The sequence below is a fragment of the Leptonotus elevatus genome, chromosome 8, assembly GCF_054856555.1.
Source record: "Leptonotus elevatus isolate MCC_2025b chromosome 8, RoL_Lele_1.0, whole genome shotgun sequence".
Taxonomy (NCBI): Eukaryota; Metazoa; Chordata; class Actinopteri; order Syngnathiformes; family Syngnathidae; genus Leptonotus; species Leptonotus elevatus.
This window is the reverse complement of record NC_141246.1, coordinates 5,127,243-5,153,017: the sequence shown is the minus strand read 5'-3', so window position 1 is coordinate 5,153,017 and position 25,775 is coordinate 5,127,243. Positions and strand designations below refer to the sequence as shown.

Below are 25,775 nucleotides of genomic sequence, written 5' to 3'. Positions count from 1 at the left end.
AGGAGGCGCGGGGGGGGGGGCTAATATCTCCGGGTTTTCCGGGTGTAGATGCTGAGCTCCGGTGCGAGGGTCTCCACCTGTTTAACAGAGTGATTTATTGTTACAAGTCCTGATAACACCACAATGACTGGGCTGTGTCCTGCATACACCTGCAGGAGAGATGCCGTGTCACTCAGTCAGATATTTTTTATTTTTTATTAAAATTGATTGAAATTGTATTCGTCCGGAAATTACTGCAAACAATTTTGATTTGATTTTTTTGGCCATGTTGCTCAGTCCTACCCTGATATATCGTAACCGTCCGAAACTACCTAATCCCTTACTTTGAAAATACATACCCTTGACTTAGCAGTGGTTTTTCACATTACGAACGCTTTCTGTATCAAAGGGCAAATAAGTGCTCTATTCAGTCACTGCAATTTTGCAATACCTCCGTGTATAAAGGACAGGCACATTTTTGCTTGATCACGTCACAGCAATTGTGTAGGACTTCTCTGCACAAGAGGCTCATATTTAGTTTTCATGGTGCGTTGTCTGGACTTCCTCTGTCACCTAACCGAACGTCGGGGGCGACGTGGGGTGAGCGGCTCTGAGAAACATGATAGTCTCAACGTTATCGGATGCGGCGGCGTATATCGTCCCCCCTGGGCGGCCACACATTTGCGTGTGAACTTTGCCCCTCCGTCGCCCTGCCCCCGTGACCACACCGGTGGTGCTAGAGGCTGCCATTACCTGGAGATTGTATCAGTCGTCAGTTTTTTAGGGGAGGGGGGGGGGGTTCTGAGGCCCCTGAGCTTTCTGTGAAATGTTAATGTGGAACAAAAGCTGATTGGATTGGCTCTTTAAAAAATCGCCTTTAAGGTTCCAGAATGTCTTGAAAGCGGCGTTCATTAGGAGTGCCGGTTAAACTTTGATGACAGCAAATTGGCCAAGGAATGACGTTTAGCGCTTATCTAAGAAAAAGCCCTTGCCTTTGTTGAGCGTTTGGCTTTATCTACGCCATCATTGCACGTTGTAAAACTGTCGCTCCGGGGACGCTTGCCATTCACGAGTGGCCAATGGAGGCATCTGGCCCTTGCTAAGATCTGAGCGGGAAGTTATGCCAGACATCAGAGAATGAGGACGATGATGTTGATAATAAGTCGGCGGAATGTTGGACATTCCTTTTGGTGTGGACCGTCAAATATATAAGATGGAAACATTTGGTGTATGTAAGGCTGAACGCCGATCTTAAAATTCGGATCATAACATGTGACTTTAAAGTCACACAAAACTCAGCTGAGTGAGAGTTTTGCATTATGTATTCACTATTTTTGCTAGTAATATTAATAAATAAATTGTTGGTACCCACTGTTAATGAAAGAAAAAACCTACAGTTGAAACTGACAAAAGTCAGAATAAATAAATATGTACTGAAAAATTAACCAATAGAAATCACCAAATCAGACATTGCTTTTAAATTTACGGAATTATATATAAAAATAATAATAATTATGGTACCCCTGGAAAAGATGAAAAATGATTTGACCATAGTGACGTGTTCAACCAAGGTGTGCCCTCAGACTATCACAGGTGTCTTCAAACCTCTAACGCAGCGGCAGGGAACCCTGGTCCTCGAGAGCCGCTGTCCTGCCTGTTTTCCATGTCTCCCTCCCTCCTTCAACACACCTGATTAATGAACAAGATCGTTATCAGGCTTCTCCACAGCTTGCTGATTAGCTGATCAGTTGAGTCAGCTGTGTCTGAGGAGAGACACGTGGAAAACAGGCAGGACAGTAGCTCTCGAGGACCAGGGTTCCCTATTCTAACGAATCAATCAGTTGGCCTATTTAAAAGGTGACAAAAGTCGTCAGTGAGCTGCTTGGTGACATGTTTGTACTACACTAAACATGCACCAGAAGAAGTGAAGAAGAGTGTTATCTAAGAGATTTTATTTTATTTTTAAATAATTCTGTTGAACAGCAATTCATCTTCAGTGTCACTTTTTTGGGTCCGTCTTTTTCACTCAAGCTGCCTTACTGTCTTTGAATATTTAAAAGTTTTACCGCTAATGGGCAGATCCGAAACAAATATTGATAACAATGCTACCAGTATTGACACTGGAACTAAAAGAAAGCATTCACAAAACTCAATTTGATGATATTCATACTGGCCTTGTAGGTCCATTATTGTACCTTTCAGGGGCATGCAGTGTATCCACAGTCCTTGTCCTTGTGTACGCTCGATTCTTTGGACTGAAGAACATGATGTACCTTTTTTTTGCCTGAAGAATGTACAGTTAGCTCTCGGAATTCCGCCATGAGCCCTATGAGTGTATATAATGGAGCTTGAGGGACACAAATGCAGCTGACAGTGTGGCTAATTTGGAATCCAGGTGCAGTACGGCACAAATGTAAACTGAGCATTATTATTGTACATCAGGGTTTCCAAACTAAAGGTCAGAGTCAAAATGGGGATTTTGTTTTCCGGGGTTGTCTGGAGCGCAGGAGCAAAGGGGAGACTGTGTAGTACATAGGCTAATGTTACAATGACACACCTGATTGGCCAATGAGCAACTGACAGTTGTTCATTGCACTCTTATCATGTCTAGAACCAAGGCCAAACAAAAAAATAAGTAGAATATGTGTCTATAAAATTGGTGTAAGTACACTTCTGCTGATGAGCTAATGCTCCTTCCACACTCTCTGACAATGAGAACGCCACTGCCACCTACTGTAGTGGATGTGCAATTAGGGTTGCAGCAATTAACCGGTTTCACGATTAACCGCAGCCGTTCAACAACACCGGCGCAAAACGAGCCAACACAGGGCTCAGCTCTGAACACCGCCTGGGGAGAGTTGCGTACCTGACGGCTGTGGGTAGGGTTCCGAGAGAGTCATGCCGCACTGGCACCGGCGGTGGGCGTCCCCGCGACGCAGCCCGGCCTGGACCAGGTTGAGTTGACGTGGGGAAAAGGGAGGCCGAAACGAGACGGTGGCGAATGTGGCGGAGGCCCCGCGGGGCGCGATGGTCGGGTCTCTCGGCCGTTGTCGCCATCGCAGCCGCCGGGAACCACCGGCACACCGCTCGCCGCGCCGCCGCTCCCTTGCGACCGCCTACCCAACCCCGGGGCTCCAGTCCGCGGCAGGGCGGGGAGCTCGTTGGAGAGGCCATAGACAGAGACTGTTGAAGCCCCGTGGGTCGCCATCTTGGTACTCCCAAGAAACATATCTCGGCATATGCATTATGGCTGCAAAATGCCTACATCTGTAGCGGTACACTGCAAAAATCACTAGTTTAAAGGCTGTGGATGAACATTTCACCTGTCAGTATGGTTGAAATGGAAAGAAAATGAAAGATGAAAAAAAAGGGTACATACCGACCCAGGCCTTATTTTAAGAGTCTGTCTAATCTGCTGTATTTGTTTTCAAAAGACAGCAACTTAAAGAAAAAAATATTTTCAGTTATTTACTGTTGTTAAAAATAAAAAAAATTCAAAGAATCTTTTTTATGTCTACAATAATAACCGTAAAAAAACGTAAAACTGCGTGATTTTCTCAGAAAAATAATCATACACCAAAATCTGAAACAGTTGCATCTCTATGCGCAAATACACTTTAAAATAATGTTCCCCCCTGGGATGGCATCGTCCCCCCTATTTGAGAAACACTGGACTAAACATAAAACAAAGAGAATCTCACGCGTATTAGCCTCCGCTAGCTTCATGCTAACATGCAATGTGAAACACTATTGGCACACAGGCTAATAATTAACATACTGTTCTGTCCTTTCCAACAGGAGACTGCGGGCAGAAAGAGAGCAGAGTGGCAGCCTAACACTGCATGACCCCATAACAACATGACAAACATCACGCTGCAGTAAAGTGCGGACAGCAATCGAGCAGGTGTGCAAAAATTTTATGTCCAACGTGTGTCGAAACATTTATCCCGTTATTGCTCTCCAACGCCCACAAACTACTTTAAAAACATGACTGACGTTTTTACTGTCGGTCTGCTCGAGTCATTTATTGCATTAATTGGTGTATCCAGCAAACACACACACGCACACACGCACACACACACACACACACACACACACACATACACGTATACACACATTCTCAGCCGGTCCTGGTTAAGTGTGCCCCAGACAGTGCGCAATCCTCAGACAGCAGCGCGCTTCCTCCCTGGCGTAAATCGACGCTCGTCTGAGGGATCAGTCTGGCGAGCTCGGTCCAGACGGAGCGGGAAGCGCCCCCCGATGATGCTCAGGAAACTGATGTTACTAGCAACTGTTTGCTTTATTTTACATCAGCTGCTTGTTTGTGTTTTTGTAACTCCCCGCAAATATGACCTCCTGACCGTCTCCACCTGTACAGTATTTTCAAATATGTCACATTTCTAAGGCGGTGGGGACCAAACAACTATCACGTTATATAGAGGGCAGCACAGTGTAATAGTGGTTGCCCTATGTGCCTTGCAGTTCTTAAATTCGGGGTCTGAATCTTATCATTACATGAGCATACTTAAAAATCCAACAACCATGCATGTTAGGTTCACTGAAGACTTTATAATGTCCATAAGTGCTTACTTGTCTATACTTGCCCTACGATTGTCTGGCGACCAGTCCAGGGTGTAAATTGAACACTCTAACTTGTCCATGAGTGTGAATGGTTGCTTATGCCTGGCTGGCGCCCAGTCCAGGGTGTATCCTTGATCTATCTCCAGAAATGGAAGACTTTGCATCTGCCCCATCTTGCTTTTTGGGGTTCTTTTCAGTCTTCGCTTTAGTAGGTAAAATACATGTTCTACTGGGTTGAAGTCTGGAGTCTTGTATTCAGTCTACGCTTACGGTTTCAATGTTGGACTGCTTCAATACTTTTGAAGCAGTGTTAAGAGACAGGGCAATGAGAGACCGTAAGTCCCTATGGTCGGTCAGTTCGGAATCCTGCATGAAATATTTGTTAAACTATTCTCAAAGTTTTATAAAAACGTGGGCTTTATTTTTGCACGATATTTCGTGGTTGCTTCTTGTTAAACAAATGTACAAATTGAGAATGGTATATAAATGAGATGACATTGACATTGCACCTTTAAAAGAAAGTGCATACTTCATGGGGTTTAAGTCCGAAGAGTGACTTAGTAAAAACACAAATATAGACCTCCTTGTCCCAATACTTTTGAAAGTCATTGTATTTCTTTAAGATATGTCCCAAAAGAGAATTGTGCAAACTATTTTTTCTGTTAGCAACATTTGCTGGATCTGGTGGGCTGCGCCTCATCTCCCTAAACTGGCCTCTTTTCACATTTTCTGTATGTTCTCCTTACTTCTGCTTCTTGCTGATGTCAAGTCAAGTCAAGTTTATTTAATATAGTCCTTAATCACACAATATCTCAAAGTCTTTCATATGCCTTCAGTTGACAAATATCAACGACATCTCCTGATCGAACCACAAGAGGGCAAGGAAAAAGTACAAAAAAAACATCAGGCGAAAAATGAGAAACCTTGAGAAGGGATCGCAAATGTGGTAATGCCCCTTCCAGGATGGTCAGGCTGCGATGGATGCCGAATAGGCAACAATTTACATAGTTTGTGATACTAAACAATATTAACTAGAATAGTGCGAAAGTCCATTGAAGAAGTTGAAGCACTGCAAGCAGACGTCATCAGCTAAGTGGGTCCTTATCCAGATCCAGCCCGGTCGGTCGGGGCAGCTATCTCCATGGCGGCAACTTCAAGGCAATGGTCCGCCCCGGATCTCGTCCCGGTCAGCCAGCGCAGAACCCGTAAAGCAGCATCCAAATCGATCATTGGCACCTAACTCCCTCTCTAAGCCATGGAGAAGGGAGTAAAAGAAAGCAGCGGCAGTCACCAGGTCCACATAATTCAGCCAAATGCAAGAGTATAAAAATGAGTCTTTGGACGTGATTTAAACGTTTCTACAGAGGTAGCGTCTCTGACCTCCAAGGGTCGGGCATTCCAGAGCACTGGAGCCCGAAAACGCTCTTGAACCCGTGGACTTCTTTTTGGCTCTTGGAATCACCAAAAGACCAGAGTGTTGCGAACGAAGGTTTCGTGTCTGAACGTACGGTACTATTAAATCGACAAGATAGGAAGGCGCTAAGCCGTGTAATATTGTATATGTAAGTAACAGGACCTTAAAATTGTGAACTGGAAGCCACTCTTTAGGTCTCTTTAGCCAGTAAAATTGATAGTCGGGGATACCTGGACGAGTCTAGGGCAAAAGTAGTGTTCTTCTTAGAGAAAGGTCAATGAGGAGTTTACCTTCATTTTCAATGCTGTTAGCGCAATGTGCTGGATCTGGCGAGGCACTGCCCCTAATCCTACAGTATATAAATCTCACTTTACAGTATTTCATAACCCCCTTGGACACAAGCTCCCGTATATTTCCATTTATCTCCCTTCTGCCTCTGGCTGCATTCGTGGGAGTCGTCACACAGCGTATAACAGTTCCCTTAACTTCAGTCTTCTATTTCACAGGAAATAATAATCTATTGGGTTTTAATCTGGAGATTAATGATTCAGTCGATGACAAAAAATAAGGAAATGTGCCTCACTGTTCCAATACTTATGAAGAGGAACATATTTCTGGGATGCATCACTGATTAGGTGAACACCATTTCACACTTTATCTTCTGTTAACGTCATCTTCTGGATCTTGTGGGGAATTGCCTCTAATCCTGAAAAAAAAAAAAAAGTATCTGCAGCTCACAGTCAATCTCCATGACACAATCTCCCGTATATTCTCCCCTCTTCTGTCTCTTACCGCTTCTTTTTGGAGGGGAAGCTGTCGGGCAATTTATAACAAGGGTCCAGGGCGGGGGCCGAGCGTGTGTGCGAGCGGCCCGCCGTCGTCTTCTTCTTCTTGTGTGGTCCGCCCGGCGAACTTTATGATTTATTCAGCTAAAGGCAGAGGAGCACGACCCCCAGTGACCACAGAGGGAGAGCTGCACGTGGGTTTAATGATTTCACCACAAAAATGTCTGCTATGGCTGCGCAGCCCCCCCCACCCCCCATATCCACCCCCCATCAATGTTGGGGAAGGGGAGGGGATGCATCACTACTACTTGGAAGCGTATTTCTTGCTCCCCCGTGAAATGTTGTGTCCTTTGTCACGCATTCTTGCGTCCGCCCTGTCTTCCTCCATCCCCACAGACACTGGGAGATTTCAGAGGCATTATTGAAACACCGAGGATGATGTAACCAAGCTTTTAGGAACAGGCAGAGGGGTTAGGAATAAAAGAGGAGGGTGGGTGTGCGGGGTGTGTGAAATAGTAGGGGTGGGGAGGTGGTGATGGGCGGCAGATTTGGCATATTTGTCTCCTGCTTGTGTCCAGTTTTTCTGGCTCAAGAAGAGCAACTGCCGCTGAGGGTTTGGATCGGCCCACGGTGATGTCATTCGCAGGGATTTGCAAGCACGCTTGACGAGGAGTCAAGATCGCAGCGTGGGCCTAATCACGTTGCGCAAGAGCGCGACACCCCCCGATCCTCCATCAACCCGTTCCCTCATTTACGACTCCAATAGTGCTTTTTAGCGCGCTGCTTGGACCTTTTGGTACAGTGAGCTGACATTACTCACACATACAGTGACCAAGCCTTGATGCGAGTAGCGAAAAACTGTGAGTAATTGTGACCCCCCCTTCCCCCCATGAATAGCTTTCTAATTACATACAGTAAGAGATTTAACGACTGGGACTCAAAAGTTTTCTGTCCAGGGATCCCTTACAATAAACCCTCCTTATCACATGCATATCTATCTCATGTCTCAACCTGAAAACCGAACGAGACCAACTTGGAGAACATGACATAACAAAATCTAATCGAAGGCTATCAACAAAAACCTAGACCATGACAGAGAGGTTCCAACAGAGATTTGAACCTGGATCCTTTGAGTGTGAGGCAGACTTTTGCTAACCACTATCCTTACTGCTGGGTTCCCCAATTCCGGTCCTCGAGGGCCAGAGTCCTGCAGGTTTTAGATGTTTCCACCTACCAACACACCTGACACTAATGATCAGGATCGTTATCAGGCATGCTGATGAGCTGATTGTATGAATCAGTTGTGCTAGTGGGCGGAAACATCTCAAACCTGCAGGACTCCCGCCCTTGAGAATCGGAATTGCCCTGCTGTGCTTCATGGTTGGAAATTATTCATTCAAATTTTGTGTCGAACCAGTTTTTGGCATTTGCTGTCAGAGTTTAGGGGTGAGGTTGGTGGTTAAAGGTGGAGGACCCAATGAGTGCAGGATAAAGAAATAAAAACACATTCATTTTCAAAAACAAAAAGCGGAAACACGTCTGTTGTCTCATGGAACACAAGACAAAACCAAGGAACTAAATACAAGCTAATTTCACAAAGCATGTTCAACAAACACAGAGACTAACCCTGAACAGCGAGTTGACGTACACTGAGAGAGATAACGTTGCGTTTTCGGTTCGAGGACAGCTAATTTGAGGTACCGGTAGTTATATCAACGCAGAGTTTGACCTGGCGTTACACTAAAAAGACCACATCAATGGAGCCCTGATTCATCGAGTCACCATGGCAACGGGGCACCGCCCTCTGCTTCTGCATTTTTTTTTTCCCCCTCTCAACTGAAAATCTTAATGCAATCATATGGCGAATTTGATCATATCCATAGGAAAAAAGTGCAACACCGCAGCGGCTCCCCATAGAAGAAGGCGGCGTTGGGAGAACGTTGCTGCTCGGGTCGATGCGTAAATTTGAATGTAGTCCTTTGCAATCACAATAATATGACAGGGAAAACCTGTTGAATGGTAGTTCATGAATTCATTTCATTTATGTGCAATCCTGAGAAGCGTACTTGACTTAAGATGAAATATTAAAAACTTAGATGAAATATAAAAACATTCAAACGGGGATAAAAAAAAAAAACGGAGCGCAACATATATGCTGCGATGTGAGCGCATAAGACGTATAATGTTGCAAATGTAAGGACAAATTCAGTTGTGTATGTGGATGATGGACTATGATGTGAAATGGTACCGTTCAAAAAGATAACTGTGCGGAAATGCCAGCATATCTATGGTCCGATAACAATTTCACAACAAATATTTAATTCCCTGCGCAATATTGTGGCACATTCATCAATAGAGTCATTGTCAAAATGGACTTTACGCTCTAGACTATAAGCGTATTTACGCAAAAAGTCGCCGCAACGGACTGAATGAATGAGGAAATGAAATGTCGTGTGTGGCTGAAAGGAGGCGGGGACAGAGAAAACCTCGAGGCTTCATTGTGAAAAACCTGCTACCAACCAGGTTTGGTTCATGGACAATGTTACTACGGTAACTGGCCTCTTTTTATGAAACAGACTAGAGTTACCTCTTTTCTTCTGGTTTCAGTTACCTCTCTTTCTGAAACGGAAGACGGAAGAGTTTCGCACATTTCAGGGTTTCTTGACTCAGGGTTCTCACTAAACCTGCTTTGTGAAATAGACCCCGAGACAACACATGAGTGGCTGAAGGAAGCAGGCTGACAAGAACTGGTGGAAACAAAAAACCTAACGAGCAAGACATGAAAAAAGGGACACAAGGAAACAGGAAACAAAACTTAATCTAGTGAAAACAAAGTCAAGAAAATTAGATGATGACATTTGTAGAAGGAAACCCTTCAGAAACCCAGATCCTCTAATTGCAAGGCCGATCACCATGAATCAAGTGTGCTTCACCACAATTTGATTCAAACCAAAGTGTACTAACGTTTTAGGCTGTTGGAACAACTTTTTCAAGGAGCCACCTGGTAGAACCTCCAACCCAGAGGCTTAAAGGACAATGTCTGGTATGAAACCCCCGCAGCACCCCGCCTTGTACGGCTGACTCGAACTCATATCTTCTGTTTGATCCCAGACAATTCCCCCCCTGCAACCACCCCCACCATCGCCCACCCCCAGCTAAAACATACATGTGTTTTATGTCAGCTTTACCCACCACGTCTTCCCGGTAGCATCCCACTTATAAATCAGAACGCATAGAAAGCACATGGGTCGGCAGATTAATTGACGCTCAAGGCGGTGGGGTAGCGGTAGGGGGCGGCGGTGCAAGAGGGCCAGTCGAGCTCCCGATTTGGACCCCCGCCCAGATGACGTGAGTTCAGAGGTGGAGGCTGTGAAAGCAAAGAAAAGCAGGACAATCCTATTTTTTTCCAGGAATAATTGGAAAATTGTGAGTGACAGCTCTTCAAGTTCTGAAGTGTCCGTCCCCCAGACCCACCACCCGCCCGAGCGTACGTCATGGGATTGGGTCATTCCCGTGAGGTCCAAGTGTGACCTATCCTGGCGCATTTTTGTTTTGCGTCGACTTCCAGCCGCCGTGGTGGCGAAAGCGTCTCTCGCTAATTACCCGTGAGTCACCGCCACCGCCGCAGAGAGACACAGGGGCGGATATTTTACATCGCCATCTGATCCACGGACCTCCTCTCGAGTTGAAATAGACGCTTTTTCTTTACTTCTGTGAATGCTTGCATTATTTGAGGGTCTCTCTGCAGGTCCCCCTGGCGTGTTGCAACAAACGCTACTACGCTCTCGTTGCCGTTGTTTTAGCGCAGGCCACCAAAGTGGATCGGGTATTTTCCTTGCTCACGGATGGTTTTGACCGTCCGGTGTTTGAACAGCTGTATAGGGAAGAACTTGGGTAATGACTCGGCTGTGTACACGTCCGGATTGGCCTGGAATGGACAAATGGTAACCTGAGCACATTCAGTGCTAAAGTCCATTTACTGTGGTTCGCGTGGTGTTTGGCCATTTGATTGAAAGCGACCTGATTTCTTTTGTCATGTGACTCGTGTCTAAAGTAAAATGGCAGTTATTTAGACTCTCATATGTCCATAGGCGTGCCCTGCAATTAAATGGCGGCCAGTCCAGGCAGTATTGCACTCACCAATGCTATATATATATATATATATATATATATATATACATACATACATACATATACATATATATATATATATATATATGCATATATATATATATATATGTTAAATGGTAAATGGAGTGCACCTAAATAAATAAAAAAAACAAGAAAACCAAAATAATTAAAATATATTTGTCATTTTGATTTTAATGAACAATCAAATTCAACAAATAACTAAAAATAATAGGAATAGCATAATGAGTTGAAATAAAAAGAATCCAAATGATGAAAACATATTTATATAAAGCATATTGATAATAATGTGAATATGATCATATTTATAATATTATTATTAGAGGATTTTAGAACAAAGACCATCAAACAAGAAACACGTAATCTCCTTGGCAGAGTTAACAAATATCTATTTATTCACACATGAGGAAGGAAGAAAACTCAACTCAAATCCCACTTTACACGCCACGACATAATGACTGGATAGTACGTCCCCAATTTCACCCTTGATTTAAACACTCATTCATTAGCTGTGGAATTAGCATCGTAGGTGGCGAAAAGGCATGAGGTTCGACTACCCGGACATTTTCATTCAAACTATAATTACAAGAGATGACTTTCTTTGTGGGTTTGACAAAATGAATACTTCCTTTCTTGGTGATAATCACAAGGGAGAGAAGCCTAAATGTTTGAATGCAACTCGCAGCCATTTACAGTCGTACCTTGACTTAAGAATCAAGAGCCGTTGCTCAGTGTTTTGTTTTGCTTTGGATTGTGAGACAACATTTGAAATACTGCATAAGCAAGTGAAGTGGGGAGGGGGGGTGCAGTTGCTGATGCTCTTTCAGCCCTTTATGGAACGGGACAAAATGATGACACTTGCAAGGAGCATGGAGCAGACGTTGACACGGAACTAAAAACGTGGTTAACAGTAGGGGCCGACAGATATGGATTTTTTTTTTAATTTTAGGCTAATGCCAATTCTAATAATTGACAGAATAAAATTCTGATAACCGACTACTTGGACAATTTTTTTTTATTTTTATGCATAATGAATAAAAATAACTTTTTGGGGTCCCTCCACGCTTAGAACTTTACAAAAGAGAGAAAAATTGGCATTGTGTCATTATTTTTGTCCTATGTTAAAAAATGGGTGGGGGGGATCTGCCGATTATTATTATTTTTTTCCCAAAACTTATTTTTTTTAGCTGATTCTGGCATGCTAAAAACAGGAATTAACCCACAAACATAAATAAACTCACGTGCTAACTCATAACGATTGTCCACATACTCACTGGTATGTGCTATCAAATTTGCATCATTAAGCAACCAGTAATAACCCATTTTAAAATGCCCTATTTTGTAACAGGTATCTCCTTCGGCCGCCGCCGCCGCCACGCCGCCTGCAGCCACAAAAAGAGTTCCTATACTCCACATCGGCTATGACAACACACCCAAAAAGACCGCACGATGTGTGTAGCAGCTATTTACACCAGGGTGGCTCACAATATTTTTACTCCCCCCCCCCCCAAAAAAAAGAAAAGAAAAGAAAAGAAAGAAAGTAATTAGCACACTGATCATCAAACCGTATTTATTCCCACGTGGTCAACCGCACGTAAAGTGTTTGCAGAGCCAAAACAAAACGCTAAACGCTTCCAGATATTTTCAGGGTGCCTTTAAAAAAAGAAAAATAAGTGCAAATTATGGCAGGCTAACATAAAGACATGCAGTGTGTCCATAATTGTGCTATAAATAGGGTGGACCGTTGTTTTCGAGACTGTTCCGTACATGCACACACACACACACCGATCAATCTATTTTAAACTTTGTGTGTGTGTTTTTTTCAACTTTTTGACTAAAATAAAATGAAATACATTCAATTAAATTACTACTTATAGTCAAAAAAAATGTATATGAATTAAATGATATTGAATTACCAATTACAATCCTTTTGTAAAAAGTTCATGCTAAACATCCAAAATGTGAAATCGTCACCAATTCATCCACCTGTTCCAGGTGTTCCTAATGTTGCGACCTGGCCCGCGTGTACGTCCTTCCTTCCTTCCGTAAATGCCAAAACACATCAAAGTCGATTTTTTTGGGGAAGAGTGTCAAACAGTTTCCATTGTTGTGGTGAAGTGTGAAGAGGCCTGGCCAGTCGTGTGGAACGCGAGACATTGGAGAAGCGTTGCCGCCACACCTCCTGACTTCCACTGGCAGACACGGGTCAGCGGAGGGTGTGTGCAAAGCCAGGTGGTCCCGAGCAGGTAACTTAAACCTTCAAAAGTTTGCGCCTGCAGCTGTGTACCCTCAGGAACATGAGCTCGTTTGATGTAAACGGTGTTCTTCGTCATGCAGGCCATTAGGATCGCGGTAGTCAATAACCACTGATGTAGTGCAGTGATTCTCAAAGTGTGGTGCCATTAGTGGCACGCAGGCTCCCTCTAGTGGTACGTGGAAGAATGTCTTTTCAAGTACAGTTCGGTTGTATTTAACTGTTCAGAACAATATTTGCGTTTGATCGTGAACTTTTACTTAGGTACAATTGTCCTTAAAGTAAAATGTTTGAGAACCACTTATGCAGTGTAATTACAAGAACTCGGACTCACACCAAATATCCGCATTCATTATTTGCATTGGCATTAGCCACCAAATGACCGATTCAACTCGAATGGTTGACTTGATGTAGTTTTTGCTGAAAATTACATCATAGTCCATCAAACAAAAAAATCTAACTTGATCAAAATGGTAAATATGTTTACAAAGTCATATTCACTTATTTCGTTCACGTGTCTTGCGCTTTGACATCAACGCATGGCAACTTTAAACTTTAATAACTAAAGTATTGTTTTCTCTTTGGCCCAGTTTGGCCCAGTTTTAAATCCATCTATGTTGCTAGTTAGCCTCATCCTAGCTACCCTAAGCTAGTTCATCTCTCAGGTGCGGCATCCAAGTTTGAAAACTCCCTTTCATTTGTTGCTAGCTGGCCAACATAGAGGTGCTACCCAGCCAAATACTTCCATAACTACTTCCGGGTGTCCACTACCTTAAGGATTCACTATAAATCTTATGTTAAAACCAATAGTGAAATCACATTTTAGCACAGCCACATGGATCAACAGTTACTTCCTGGTCACATTGCAAGTTGGTTGTTTGTTACTAGGCAGAATTTGTGGGGCACAATCGTTTATGCCTCAACCCCAGTAAAGACAAAAACCTATATAAAGACACACTGATAGTGCTGTTTACTTGACAACTTGTGACAAAAGACTCCACTGCTCCACAGAGCACATAAAGGGCTGGTACAGCCAAGAAAGGAAATTACTCCGGAAATTAAATGTTAGCGTCCTCACAGGAAAACAACATAGCTGAGATTCTTTGTCACATCAAAAATTGGTCCCTTGTTGCTGGGCAGAATTCTCAGGGCACAGCCAAATCTGCCCCGATTACATCAGTGACCAACAAAACTGACATTTAAGGACTACAGTAGGGTGAATTGATTTTCATTATTTTGCATGAGAGTGATTTAGTGTTAATTGTGGGCTGCAATAAAATCTGGCGGATTTATAGCTTGGTAATTTATAATGACTTCTTCTGGGTACTTGCTTTTGCAGAAATCGTAATTGTCCTCAGGTTGTTGGCATTCTGCCAAATGTAGTGATTTTGATGAGAGAGAGAGTGACACTTTTACCATCGTCTTCATTTTCACAGGTTGGATCGCGTTTAGTATCATTTAGGTTGCCTGAAAAAAAAAAAAGAACCAAAGTGGGACTTATTAAAAAAAAAAAAAAAAGGGTTTGCTAAGGGTAAAAATCTGAATTGGGTTTACCAGACCTATTTGTAAAGGGCTTGTAAAACAATACAGAAATCAAATTTTTGCTAACTTGCCATATAGATGAACAAAATTTTAAAATGTTCCTGGTCACGTCACAAGTCGGTGTCTTGTTGCTAAGGAAAATGTGCTTACCCATTTAATCATTAAAGAAGAGCCACACTTACAATTAACCCCCCCCCCCAATGTTTTCTGGCACTGTATGGATCTCACAAGCTTTTTCGTTCCATTTAACAGATTTGGTGGGGCAGTATCTCATTTGCCCCTAATGCAAAATAACCACCTATTAAGTTGGACTTCGGACACCTCAGGTTTTTTTGTTTTTTTTTTGTACATTTTTTGCATAGCATCAAGAGTGTGGTACAAAGTGGGCCGGGTGAGTTGGGTGGCTCGGTAGACACCGTGTGTAATAATGGCTTGTCATTTTTCATCAACATTCGCCACCATGCATGAGCCAGAGCCCACCGCACCCAAATGCATCACTTGGCGTTCGCAGTAAATGATGACAGTCAAAACGCATGAGCTGAGAACTCTAAAGGAGAGGGTAGCGGATCCTCATGGTTGAGCCCACCTTCAAAACTTCCACCCGCCCCCTTCTTCAGGGCCCACTTAAATGATATCTAATCAAAGGCAGCTTGGCATTGTGGGTGGAAAGTAGCCACAAACCTCATCTTCAAATGACTTGAGGTTGCTTGTGAGGGACGCCCACCCTTGTCGTGCTGACCAGGGGCCCATACCGGGCAGTCCCTTTGGATCAGGGGACCACACAACAATCATTGATTTCCAAGGCGGCTGATACCAGTGTTTTGGAAACCACGGGTTTATTTACGGGTTTGCTACTGGCGGACTTCCTGGTTTGTTTATGTGCATGAGACAGCTAAAAAGTGATTTATTTGGTAAAGAGAAGTCCCTTGTTTATTGCAAGAGTTACGTTCCAAACTACATGTATCTGTGATGTTGAATGTGTGTGTATCTGTGTGTGTATGTATATATATATATATATGAGAGCTGTCAAACAATTACTTTTTTTTAATCAGATTCATCACATTTTAGAATTTGGATTAATCGTGATTAATCACATAATTAAAAAAGTTTTTTTATCCACATTATATATATATATATATATATATAAAATAATTACATCTTAGAATTTTGATGTTACGTCACATTGCGTAAACAGGCTGAAGTTTATCGCAAAGTGCTTGGCGTCTGTGTGGCGTGCTGCACTGCATGCGTGTTGTGCATGTACGCATGAGTGAGTCAGCTGATCCGACATCTTAGACCAAGTGTGTCAAACACACCGAGTGTGATCACCAGCAGACTGTTTTCATTTGTCAGCCGGGTGGAAAATCTTAGACAGCTTCGGTGACAACATGCGATGCAGCCGACGACGACATGAAAAATCCAAGTACCGCTTGTGTCTTTTTAACGTGGGAGCCAGATGGGCGACGGGAAAAAAGGCAAAGTGTGTTGACACAAAATGGAAGTGAAAAACATCAATTGCGCGTCAATGATGGGTGGACCTTCACTTGTCTCACCTAAAATTAGCTGAGATAGGCTCCAGCTTACCTGCATCCACAATGACGATAGGAAATGGATGGATGGATGGGAAGATTTGCAATTGTCGTTGCGATTATCCGATCCACATAATATATATATATATATATATATATATATATATATATATATACATATATATAGATATAGAATCAATAAGGTTCAGAATCATCTAAACTATTTTCACGTCTTGAATTTTTGTATGCAAAATCTGCCTCGAATTGTTGCCAGCAGTTTGGATGCTCACAAAGAAACAAACACACGTTGTAAATGGTCTCACTTCCTGACAACAGCATGCCCCTTTTCTCACCTCATAAAACTTGTTTATCTCAGATACAACCCCCCCTCACACAATAACCATTTTTTTATGGGAAAAATCTCCGAACCCTTTGATCCCATTTCCGCGCAACAAATGCCACGCTGAGGGCAAAGTGTCAGACGTTATACTAAATCACCGCCAACAATTTACAGAGTGACGCCACTGGAGAGAGGGGGAGTGAATCGGCGGCAGAAACGAAAGAAAGAGGGGGTGTCCAGCAATGCGTCACTGATCCCGAAGCGCTTTCATCTCCCTCCGATAAGTGCCATACCTAATCAGGTTAAAGCAGCGCATGCCGTGGAAAGGGGAGAGGAAATTCCGGCCAAAACGGTAACGTATCTGTTCCGCTTTCATGCGTCGCATACCTCCGGCTAATTAGGAGTAAATATCTGACCCCGGAGAGAGAAAATGTCCACATTAGTCCAAAGTGAGGCAGTCGGTGTGGTCCATCTGTGCTCCCCCCCACCTTCGTCCCCACCATCATCGCCGCCCCTCCCTCCCCTTCCTCGCGCTAATTTGGCGCACAGATGACAAAAAAACACTGCACAGTTCTCATCAGGTTGTTCTCATTTTTTCCACCTCCGCCATTAGGCCTCATCATCGCTGACAGGCTGTACTCATACCGGATTATCCGCCGCCACCGGAGACCGGAGGGTCACGGCACCACTTTCACCCGCATCAGAGTTTGTTTGTTTTCTGGCTCTGCTGACCCTCAATCAGTGATACGATGGAGGGCATTTATCGTGTTTCATATACTGTAAGTGACAAATCCAGGTCCAGAAAGTAAAAACCCTGCCACAGTTTGGCTTTAGCCACAGCTGTTTCAACTTGTTTCCCTGCCGGTTTTTACTTGTTGGATCTGGATTTGCAACCTGTGCCAAGAGACTTTCACCAAGTTAGTGTAACTTTGTGGGGGTCATTACTTCCTGCTCCAGCTTGAAAGTAGAGACTTGGTTTAGCTACAGGTTCTTCTACTCAACCGGCAAGTAAAAAGCTCATTTACCTGCCAAACTGTGGCAGGATTTTACTTTCTGGACCGAGATTTCCCGTCTCCGGTTGACTGTAACTAGAGCTGCACTAACGAATCCATCGGAAGACAGAAATATGTTGATGGTTGAGTAAAGGATGAATTTGAAATCTATTGGATTAAGAAATAGTCCCATTGCTACATTGCCCAGCAAAATCCCTGGACTCCAAGATCGTTGAGCGTTTCTAGCTTTACCAGGTACAAAAAGTTAAAGATGTGTCAAGTGTCAATGGTACAAGAGCAGAACATTTTCTGATGTGACAAGACAAAACACATTTTTTGAGAGTGTTGAAGCATCTGCTTCTTGAAAGACCTTCCACGCACATCGGCCGTTGGCCATTCAATTTAGTGCAGACATTCATGGTTGACTTTTACTGAGCCTCCCGCTTCAGTTGACGTTTACAGTCCTCACTTCATTGTTCTGGCAATATTTATGCTCCGCGACTTGTCACTTCGAGCGCCTGGCACTTTTAATTTTATCGCCTACTCGTTTGGTTGTTTTGATCTCGCAGGTTTCCTGAGAATGTGTAAAACGTCCTTTATTTGTACTACTGTGACAGGAGGGTTGAGTTCAGAGCTGCTGTCAGAGTTTGTAAAACCTCATTTAGACTTAAACACGGAAATGTGACGCGCCTGATGGCGAGCCCACCTACTGATGGAGGTCCGTTGCTGGAGGTAACAACACAACTTGAAATAACTTTAAAATGCTGTGATTACTGTGGGGAAATTAACAAAAAACAAGGTGCTACTGACGAGGCACAGGCGTTGCAAAGTCCAAACGACATAGGTCACGTACAACGTAACTCGAGGACTCCCTGTACTGTGTTTTGTTTATCGTTCATAGACTAGCTACTAAGCTATGTTAGGGTTTACTGCCAAAAACGTTTAATGACGTATACTAAAATCCCAATGAATGCTGCCAAAAACGTTAATTGACGTTTACTACGTGTGTGTGTTTTTTCTCAATGGGCCGTGCAACGTGTTGTGCAGCCCTGCCTGGTCAATGGGATTGTGAAATCAAAAACACTAACTAACTCTGGCCAGCAGATGGCAGCATTATATCTCTTTTCAATGGGCTCCCTGTAGTGTGAAATTACAATGAAACCTGACGAATGTGATGAAATAGAACGTTTTCAAGGATGACGTGAATGATCAGAGCCTTTGTCAAATTAAATATAATTCACAGAGCGTCACTAAACAAAAAAAAATATTAGTGTCAAAGTCACTGTTGTGCAGAAAATGTATCTTTTCACAAAAAGCTTGTTTTCTCCTTATCTTTTCAATTTTCGCTCAATGTCACTCAAATTACCTATTTTCAAATGGTGATTACTAAAGAACGTAATAAGGTAGAGACATACTTTTTTTCTAATGAAAGGATGGAACGCGATCTTTCATGTTTATGAAGTCATAGCACACAATATTCTGTTTGCCTTGAAAGATGAGTTACAATGCTCGAAATCGGGTTGTTTGTTGGATAACGTGTGGCAGTAAAAGAGTTAGGGTGACCAAACGGGCTCTTTTAATCGTCAAATTATGACATTTCAGCTGAATACCGATTTTGCATAAAATGCTAAATATTTGCAGATCCAATCCTAAAATCAGAAGAAAACTTTCCTACAAAATGACGTTAGCCCACTGTAATTCTCAGTGGTTCACTTCAGATTATGCTAATACAATTGCTGTCCCGTAAAACGAGCATTCACACCTACAGTATGACCCGTGCTGTTGATGGAGGAACCCGCTATCAAGTTACTGTGCTTGACATTCACTGACTAAACTATGCACGCACAGGGAGGTCTTAAAACGTGTAAGGGGAAGGTGGTCTTCCCATTGATCCGCTTCCGAATTTTCTCACAACGCAAACAAAATCAATCACGCGCTGTCACGTTCGACCCAAATGATTATCAATATCCATATCGTCATGAATATTCCGATATACAATCGGTCATCCCCTCGGGATAATGTCAAATTCCGCTGGTGGTGCCTTATGCCATGTGAGAGCTATAACTTCTGTACATCTGCGCACCTTCTGTGCTTTTTCTACATGCGTGTGGATGCACATGACACACACGCATACACACTGACGTTCCACACAGGTGGGCCCTCGATGTTACAAATTGTGTGTTGGAGCATATTCAACAGGAGTGCACTTCCTGTACGTGATGTCCGACAAGGTTCTGGACAATACAATAATATTGCGTAATGTGTGTTACAGTAAACTGAAAATTAGGTCATGGCCTCTTATTTCCCAGCTCCTGGTGGCAAAACGTGTCCACACTGTCGCGAGGCGTATATTCGTGGTTCAGCAGGTGCATAGTCATATATTCACTCAATTTTATGGGTGGGCGGGGGGCTTACCTACATATTTTCGCCATTCAAGGTTGCAAGGTTGTTCTTAGGCCACTGCAGTTTCTGCAATTGCAGTGGTAATATATATTTCTTTAATTCCGCATTTCATAGTCGTCGGAGGTCAGTTGAGGCCGCTGAAATTTGGGGTTCAAGCAAGCTGGAAAAAAAAATTTGGGGGGTGCAAAATTAAGTAAAAAATTTGTAGTAGACATATTTAGTAAATAAAAATAAATAAATAAATAAAATAAAATAATATTTTTTTAAATCAGCATTTTAGAGTTGCCATGTTGTTTTTCTCAATCCTCAGTGGCCCCAAACATTGGGAGGTGTACAAAATTACACAGGAAATAAGTTTAAAATAGATGGATGGATGGTATTGTATGTTAACCAATCAGATGCAACATTCTATGCGCATCGCCATCCAATAGGTGAGTAGTATAACTTTAAAAAAATATGCAAAAAAAAAAGAAGTTATTGCTATTAATTAGCTAAGAATGCATTGAACCTGTTTATTTTGCTGCATGAAAAAAAAGAATTTTTTTCATTGGATAATAAAAATGTCATTTATTTAGGTAAATGTTAATTATCGCAATAATATCGGTATCACAATAATGCAATCATATATAACTAAATGCAACATTATTTTTCTAAATTATCATATCTAAAGATGTCCCTTTACAGTGGTACTAGTAATAGTAGTAGTAGTAGTGTTACTGGATGTAATGTAATATTGAAAATTATACGGGCGCCTATTACTTATTTATTTGGGGTGGGGGGGGGGGGGCACTCAATGGTATTGTTTCCAAGACGGGCCTCTGTAGTTAAGTCAAGAATGTTGTTCCCAAAATGCATGAAAGACAAGAACACATACACATTCACACACATGCATGCATTTTTGTAAAAGCCTGTATTTGCTCACCAGTTACAGAAACAGGCCTTCAGGTCTTTCTTTTTCTTTTTCTTTTTAAGTCCACTGATTGACCTGATGAGGACCAAAGACTCCAATCAAATAGACGAGTGCGTGTGTGTGTGTGTGTGTGTGTGTACGCATGCGTGTGTGTTAGCAGCTGCATTGGCGACCGCACACATACACTTTTGACGTCTCTCTATCATTTGCACATTAGACTCTTGAAAGGAGTCCAGATATGATCAAGAGACAAAAATAAAGTCTCGACCTTCACTTCACCTTCAAGCACCCCCCCAACTAATTTCAACCACACATGAGAAGACCTACATCAATAGTGTGTATGAGTGTGTGTGATGTCCATTTTGACTTACCAAATAAGGTCCCTTGCCTCGTAATGCGACAAACACTCACACGACACTTCAGGTCGAGAGCTCACTGAAATGGAAAGAGTCTGCATTAAAGCACTTCCCGACGCTGGATGCTCTTGGCTTGTTTTAATGTCTTTTTAAGACGTTTGTTTATTACCTACGCTGCAAAACATAACAAAGAATTCAACAAAACAAAACAAAACTAAATGAAGAAACGGGGAAAAAACTAAGGACTAAAACTTTTGTTTACTTATTTGTTTTTGTAATGCTGTTATGTTTATTTTTGGTTGTTTTGTTTACTTATTTGATTGTATTGTTTTTTGTTTTAATTATGCTGCTATGTTTTGTTTTTTGATAGCTTTTTGCCGCTAGTGCTCTTTCAATCGCTTTATTCGACTAACGGCAACAAAATACACTAAACACAAGCATATTCTTCAATGACCTCAACTGACAACATCAGTCAACAGCAGAGTTGCTAACGGTTTAGCTAGTTAACCTTGCACATCACTCGACAAGCAGGCCAGCCTTTTAAAGGAACACACACAATCATCGTCACAGATACTTACGGTAAGTGTAGAACATGAGAATGGCGACCCCAAGTGGGTAAAAATAATACATGCACCGCCCATGCATATATTTTCGCATTAAAGCTTTAAAATATTCATGAATAATAAAATCGATATTTAATCACTAGTACTTTGCTCATTTTGTCAATCATTTACTTTTTCTTAACTTAAAATCAGGTTCTCCACTGCGACTTTCCATTATACAGGTGGCAAATCCAGGTCCAGAAAGTAAAAACCCTGCCACAGTTTGGCTTTAGCCCCAGGTGCTAGCAAGCTAGCTCTCTAGCTAGCTCCCCAGGCGCTTGTTTACCTGCTAGGGAGCTAGCTAGCTAGCACCTGGGGCTAAAGCCAAACTGTGGCAGGATTTTTACTTTGTGGACCACCATAGCCTCTGTAATGCTCATTTTTGTAAACAAATCATGACCACAACAACTTCTACTTGTACTGCATTTTACTTATTTGAATTTTTGCGGCACCCGAAATTTGGTGTCTACAGTCATCATTCCACATGGATCCTTCCGCTTCTATGGGGATATTCACACTTTTTAAGCGTGAGAGGCAAAATGCTAACGTGTCAGTAGGCCTACTTATGTTTAATTTCAATATGATGTCATGTGTTGTTTTGTGTGCTTGGCTTTTTATCTGGTTGGCTGTTTAGTATGATAACTAGATCATACTAATTAGCGCTGGCATGTTGTTTTGTCCAGTTGGAATTTGCATCCGTGTAATGCAATAGCAGAGAAACAAAGCACAGTTGCCTAATATTAAAAGCAAAGGCTAGAGTCAAGTTAGCATGCCATCATGCTAAGATCTGTATTTTGAATTTATGAAAAATGGCAAGAATTTCCCCAAAAAGTCATCAGCGAAAAGGGCGGCTATTTATTTATGTGTTTATTTGATTATTTTCACCTTTTTTTGTTAAGTAGATAACTGAAAATGTGTTCGTTAGTTGTCATAGTTGTCGTCACAGTTTTGATACCTTGAGTGAGAATCTACAATGTACATAGTCATGAAAATAAAGCATGTATTGAATGAGAAGGTGTGTCCAAACTTTTGGCCTGTGTTTATCGTATAACACCACAACTATTATTATCGTAAATTTCAACTTTTTGCTTAAACTGTTATCAACTTTATTGTAAAATTACTAATTTTTATTCAACCTTTTTCGACTTTATCGTAATATTACGCCTTTTTTTTTAACTGTTTCAATATAATCGCCAATTAGTCTATCGACTTTTTTGTCAATCTGTTTGACTTTATCATAACTTTCTTTTTTTAAATCAGATCATTATGTTTTACTCAAATCATTTTGATTTTCGATAACATTATGGCTTTTTAGTTGAACCATTACAAAGTTATCATCCAATTATGACTTTTTTCTTGAACTGTTTTGACTTTTCTCAAACTTTTTTTTGTAACAGTATGACAACTCTTTATTCTAAATTTTTTCTTGCAATATCAAAACTTTATTCTCTTAAATAATTTTACTCTAATGAATGACTTTTTGTAATATTAAATTACATATTTCTTAGCTAAAATTTTGACTTTTTTCTTTGTATTTATTTATTTTAGTCGTGTCAGGCGATTCCATATTTTAATCGTAATTAATCGCATGACTTTAATAGTTAACTCACGATTAATCGCAAATTTTATATCTGTTCTAAATATGCAATAAAATATTTTTTCTAAGTTTTCATACTCCTGTTAACATAGGAAGTGAGGAAAATGTTTTAAACTAATAGAAATATGGCTGCATCTTCTAGTCATTGATACAGTAATTTCCTAATAATTCATAAAACTGAGTTAAAATTAAAAAAGATGTCCTGTACTGTAAAAAGTGTTATATTGATTTGTTTTGAGGTAATTTTTCTGCCACTAGATGGCATAATTGCATTTGTAAGACGCTGTTGACAGCTCAGCGCATTTTTTTTTCATATTAAGAGCTATCTCATCTTTAACATGAAGTAACTTGTGAAATTTTGCAAAATTTTTAAATTGTAAAATACCCCAATCTCCACAAATATATGCATTATTATTAAATGTATTACTGCTAAACTTTGAGGTGAAGAGGACTTGTCTGCTGTGTTGCAACTGGAATTCCCCCAGTACAGACTTTCCAAGTAAGGGGCGGTCATTAATCGCGCGTTAAATAAAATTCTGGTGTTAAAGGAACTTTAAATTAACTCAAAATTACGGCACTTTTGACACCCCTAATTTATGTATTCGTTTTACAATGTTCATGTTGCTGTTGAGTACCTTTTTCCTCAAATAAACCCCCGCCCTTGCACCCTCCTTTTCCCTCGCACGGCTACATTTGGCGATGTCTCGCTTTCCCATCAAACACACCCTCAATACCAGCGACTGCTTCATCTGTCAAGCGCACCGGTGATAAATCCCGCCGGTAGTGCACGCGTGGGTGGTACGTATGCCGTCTTTTCCTTGGGTGGTCAATTTTGGAGAGAGTCCAAAGGTGTGTAATTTAAAAGGGCATTTTCATCCAGCCTATAAAATCTACACGTGGAGGGAAAAGAGCCAGATATTATATTACAGGATTTTATATTGTAGCCACCTGGCAGGTGAGCCAAAAGGTTGGAAATGATACGCTAGTAAAGAGCATTTCCATTTGGCAGTGTTGGATTGCCTTTTGTGGATTACAGGGAGAGCACGGCAATGTAATGTTACTAGGATAAAATCATTGATGACGTTATGAGATTAAAAAGTTGTAGTTTAATTAAAGTCGTACTGTTACGGAATAAAGTTGTACAAAGGAAGTATTGCTAAGAGAACTAGACAAAGTGCAATTTCTGCAAAAAATGCGTGGGGATGCTAGAAAGCAGAATTCAGGTGCTTAAATAGTTTCAGTGAAATGATAATCCATCTCCTGATGTGATAGTTAGTTGGTATCGAATCATCGAATGTACTACAATGTGGTCCGAGCAGGGATTGAACCCAGGTTTTCTGTGGTGGAAGGCAATTGCTCTAAGCACTGAGCTAACTTGACTTGGCTAATGCTGTATTATTATTTTTTTAAGTATCATCTGATGCTGAAAATTTACATGCATTTAATAATTTCAGTGAAATTATAATCCATTTCCTGATCTGATAGTCAGTTGGTATACACGAATATCACTTAGCATAACGACCAGAAATATATTTGCAATGGACAGTCGGAGGTGGGATTCAAACCTGCGACCTCCTGGTTACTGAACAATGCACTTTACAAACTGCACTACTGAGCAGTATCAGACAGGTGGTAACAATGATGAATTGTTATGTATGGAAGAGGGTGTAGAAAGTGGGACTTGGAAAAATGTCAATGTCTGTCCCATTGAAAATGAATGGGGAAAAGTTTATGTTTAACAATAAATTGTGCCAATACTGTAAGTAATGTGAAACCAGATGATATATACCCTGGGAGGCATGAATTCGAAAGTTGAAATTTTGGAACGGTGCAAATCGGAAGTATTATGCGAGAGTTGTTACGCGGCAAAAAAGTGTGGAGAATAAAAATCACAATAACATGTGAGAATGCTTCAGCATAGTCCAAGTCATAATGTAACAACTTGTTCAAGAAAGTGGCAGTGTTATGTGACTTAACTTGCAGGGGGTAAGTAGGGTATGTGGGCAAAGGGTCAGGGGTGGCCTGGTGGGGTTCTGGAGCCAGTGGGCCCTCACCATTGTCCAGAGCTGGAGGGAGCCCAAGGGGGGCTGAGAGTATTGATGCCCAAGGTATTGCCTTCACTTATGGTTAAGGGGGTTGGCAATACATGTGTGTGTGTGTGTGTGTGCGTGGACCCCACAAGGGGGCGAGTGAGGAAAAGTAATTAGAGATGATATAAGGCCAAAATGGAGGAAATTGATTAAAGGGAATGAATGACTAGGAAGTATGTCAAGGGTCTTTGTTTCCCCTTCAATTAAAGTGAAATGCCTCAGTGGTATTTGCTGCATATGGCGTGTGGGTGG

The 25,775-nt window shown here is 41.7% G+C and overlaps 1 protein-coding gene across 4 annotated transcripts in view; it reads left to right on the top strand.

Moving 5' to 3' along the window:
* LOC147169341 (nephronectin) overlaps positions 1-25,775 on the top strand; it is a 44,311-nt gene that overhangs the window by 12,266 nt on the left and 6,270 nt on the right. For 3 of the 4 annotated variants that reach the window (XM_086083127.1, XM_086083126.1, XM_086083122.1), the window contains exon 2: positions 3,778-3,883. The gene's annotated coding sequence lies outside the window, so the exon portion shown is untranslated. Of the gene's footprint in view, positions 1-3,777; positions 3,884-21,241; positions 21,814-25,775 lie in introns of those variants that run through there. The other variant, XM_086083125.1, reaches the window with a different exon arrangement.